Source organism: Eubalaena glacialis, chromosome 14 (assembly GCF_028564815.1).
Source record: "Eubalaena glacialis isolate mEubGla1 chromosome 14, mEubGla1.1.hap2.+ XY, whole genome shotgun sequence".
Taxonomy (NCBI): domain Eukaryota; kingdom Metazoa; phylum Chordata; class Mammalia; order Artiodactyla; family Balaenidae; genus Eubalaena; species Eubalaena glacialis.
This window is the reverse complement of record NC_083729.1, coordinates 93120850-93125050: the sequence shown is the minus strand read 5'-3', so window position 1 is coordinate 93125050 and position 4201 is coordinate 93120850. Positions and strand designations below refer to the sequence as shown.

Genomic DNA, 4201 nt, shown 5'->3' with positions numbered 1-4201 from the left:
CTTCATCCTAAGGATATATCCTCGTATTTCTCCAAAGATGCATTTTTTAAAATGTTCATTTCAGTCCCGTATTTAACAATAAAATCCCTAAAATAACCTGAGTTCCATCCATAGGAAAATGGATAATAAATCCAGTGACTCCAAGTAGTGTGATACCCATCTATATCAGCAATTCAAAAATCCAAACATTCTGGACACTGAAGTTTTAAAAAGAGTTTGCAGTGTACACATTTGTTGGTGAATCTGTTCTGTGTTGTTGATAGCTTTTATTCATTCCAGTCAGTGTAAATTTGTTACACTGAAGAAATATCAGTATGGTTGAAAAAGAAGTGCCTCCCCAGACCTTTCTGGGAATTTATTATAAGGAGTATTATCTTTCCAAACTTTGAAAAATTGTGACTACTGAAATACGTCTGACCCTAAGGATGCGGAATAGGGGACTGTGGGCTTGTATTCACAGCAGTTGAAATTTATGTAATAAATATATGTGGTGTTGATGGGATATTATTACCTGATAAAAAGCAAAGATATAGAATAGTGTGTATAAAAGTTCTTTGGGTAAATGCTTCTATGTGCATAAACATAACTGGAAAAATATATAAAAACCTAATTCTGATGTTTTACTCTGGGAATTGGGATGGATTCCACCCTAATTCTCTGCCAAAGCTGCCCTTGTTAACTACACACTGAAGTAAAGCAGGTACGTAGCTCCTTGGGTTCTGGCTTCGGCACGAGGCTTTTAGTGGCTGAGAAACTTGCTCCCGCTGCTTGACCCCGGCAAAACTTAACCCAATTTATCTGACAATGCATACTTTCTAAAATAATGCCTCCCGGGTATTAATAAGTTGCCTTCTTTGGGGATTAATATACATTAAATAAGCATCTCTAAAGAAGTTGATAAATAGTATTAGCATGTAAAGGAAAACATATTAGTTTATTAAGCTCAATATCACCAAAAAAATAGAATACTTAACAAACACTACTAAAAGAGGAACGTTGACAATAGCAAATACACACACACACACACACACACACAAAACCCAGGAGGTTGTAAGAGCCCATTAGTAACAATGGAACATCATTTCTTACTATTTTGCCTTCACATGTAGTAGCTTGAAAAGGACTCACTTTAATTGAATTGAGCCGCTGAGCCCTTAGAGACAGCCATTAAGAATGCACACGATGGGTTATTAAACAGGTGTAATGAGGGAATTCCCTGGTGGTCCAGTGGTTAAGACTCTGCATTCTTGCTGCTGAGGGCCCAGGTTCGATCCCTGGTCAGGGAACTAAGATTCCACAAGCTGCGAGGTATGGCCAAAACTAAAAAAAATAAATAAATAAAACAAACAGGTGTAATGATGCAAATTCACTCTTGGAGGTTTAGATCTTAGAGATAACAGAGGTCAACCCTCTCAGCTTCAGGATAGGGAAACTGAGGCTCCCTTACAGAAGGACCCAGCACCTCGCTCAACCCCTCCCGCCTGCACACCTGAGCTTTGGAAACCTGAGCAAGGTTCACAGCCGTGAAAAGCTCGCTGCGAGTGCCACGCAAGCCCACGTGTCACCAGGCACCAGGGCTCAAACGAGGACCCCCTCCCATCCCACTGCTGTGAGTGGACTGGCTCCCACCTCAGTGTCTGCAAATCCAAATAGGGATTGTGTTTGTTTGTTCATTTTAACTTCCAACTTCATTCCGGGATCTGGGACATTGCAGAGAATGAGATTATAATCTTACATGGAATAATAATATTATCTGGCTGATACAGAAGAAGAAGCCTTTACCTTATTCTGACTTTTTTGGGACATAAACTAGCTATTGGCTCAAAGCCATCTTTCACACTTCCTACTGGTGGTCCTCTTCTTTATCCAGGAAGTTAATTATATGAATTATATTCCTACACTTGCTCATGGTTTGGCTTTAAAAATCTCCATTTCTATGCTATGTCATTAAGATACTCTATGAATCCTTAATCCTTTCCTCACTGACTTTGATATGATGTCGTGTTACATCCAGTTACGTGTTTCTTTTTTCTTGCTTTATTCTTTATTCTGGTCTTATGCACTCCCAGACCCATCTCCTGCCCCATGTGGTCAGTGCCTTCCGTCCCCCTTCCCTCCCATTTCTCTCCCTCCCTATCCACACCCGGCCCCGGCCACGCCTGTGCCCCCAGGGCCCACCATGCCCTTGGCCCTGACCTTCTCTCTAGGAATTTATAAGGGAGACGTTGACAGACCACAGCCTGTCCTGGCTCTGCTCCTTCTTCTGTTTCCCTATTTAGTTATTTTACAAGCAGACTTCATAAAATCAGCTAAAAATTCGCCTTTATTCTTTCATAGATCACACAAAATTCCTAAGTCTCTTTGTTTGTATCATCCGAATGTTTAGATTTTCCTACAGTGTCACGTAATACTTTTTTCTAAAAGAACCAAACTGGCCTGTAAACTTTTTTAGGAACATTGCCGATCAAAGCATCATTGTGGTCACGGGGACTGCCTGAGCTCCCTGCCTCCAGCTAATGCCCTCCGGACACGCCAGCATTTCCCCAAATTTTGTGAAAGTTGGATTTGAGAACCTGAACACTACACAGCATTACAGACACATCAGACGCTGTACATGCTTTGGGACTCTTCCTCCCTTTTCTCACAGCTGTGTGATCCGGAGTAGCTAAGGGGCACTGCCGTAACCGCAGGATCCTGTCAGAAACACCGTGGTCCGAAGACAGCATTTCTCATCCTTGGTTCTTCTTCTTCTTTGCCAGCTAGGGTCCTGTGGTCCCTGACTGTAGCACAGCCCATGGGGCATCTGATCAGCTCTCTGCCCAAGCTCTTTCTAAGAGGGTCAGGCTATGTGGACTTGAAAGTCAAAACACTAGACTTTATATCCAGCCTGTCATTGTTTCCTTCTGGGCTCCCAGACTCTGCTGAGGTCTGAGTTCCTGTGATTAGGCTTTTCTGCGCTAAAGCCCACAGAGTCCCTAAATGAAAGGGCTGTCTTAGCTGTTGTAAATGAGAACCCCCAAGTTAAAATGCCTAAGTCTTCTCCCCTGTTGCCTCTTCACCTATTTTCCCATCTCTTTGAAGAGCATCAGTGTCTAGGCATTGAAGAGAAACCTGGAGAGAATGCAGACAAAAATGGTAAGTTTGCGCGATTTGGGAAACAGGCCAAATACAAAAGGAACTCAGGTAGATTAGCAATACCTGTACGAATTAATACGTGTAATCATTTCATCTTAAAAGTAAATAAAGCTTATTCATGTGATTGTAGGTTAAACATCATTATAAGGGTATTTTGATGAAGTTGGTAATGTCTAATGTTGATGAACTTGAAAGGAAGCCTCGGTTGTTCTTATACAGAGATTTTGGGGGATTTATCAACTCCAGGGGATCTTGATAAAGTCCGCTGGTCTTCAGCCCTTTTTGTCAAGGAGCGAACGGGGCATCCACAAGACATTGGGAAGTGTGTTCAATGTGGCACTTGGCCTGCCATTCGTCTGATTAGCTCTTCTGGAGAATGGTCGTATACTTCATTTCTTAATGTAAAATTGTAAGGTGGTATACAACATTAATTAATTTTGCAAACTTAGAGATCTCCAGTGCAATGTGAGCCCTCACTGTACTGGAACCTCAGGGACATTTCTGCAAAGTCTCTCTGGACTGACCAGAATGCCCAGTGCAGCCCCCTCTGCCCCTGGACGGATCCTCACACATCCTGGGACGTAGCCAGAGCAACTGTGACTGTGGACATGTCTGTCTCCTACTTAGACTGTTACTGGGGGGCTCTGCTTTATTCCCAGTGTCTAATGCAGTGCTTGCCATGCTCGTGTAATTCCTTAAAATGAAGTATTTACTGAATAAATGAAGAAACGCTTATTCCAGGCAAGTGCCTCCTAGCAGGTCAATACCACGGCTCAGCTCTTTAGGAATTGTGGGCACACAAATGAGATACGTTCCTGGCTCAGCAGCAGTTACGTCCCTGGGTGCTTTGACAGAGATACCATTTCTCTGGTCCAGGCGACAGGATATGAGGGCTGGGGGCAAGTCAGTGCCACAGAAGCCGCACACAGTCAGTGAAAGGCTGTGAAGATAAAACTGCAGCCAGGCCGGGCTTCTGAGGGCCTGCGGGGAGTCTGCTGGGAGGTCGTCGCCTCTTTTCTCAGTAATGGTTTATTACATAGAAAACATGCAGGAAGGAGCCCAGTTT

At 43.2% G+C, this 4201-nt stretch overlaps 1 non-coding gene across 1 annotated transcript; it reads left to right on the top strand.

The window, feature by feature from the left end:
• The first annotated feature begins 1213 nt into the window (after nucleotides 1-1213).
• On the top strand, nucleotides 1214-1286 carry TRNAK-CUU (transfer RNA lysine (anticodon CUU)). Its single transcript has one exon. It is a non-coding gene; the product is annotated as a tRNA-Lys (tRNA).
• Nucleotides 1287-4201: the final 2915 nt, after the last annotated feature.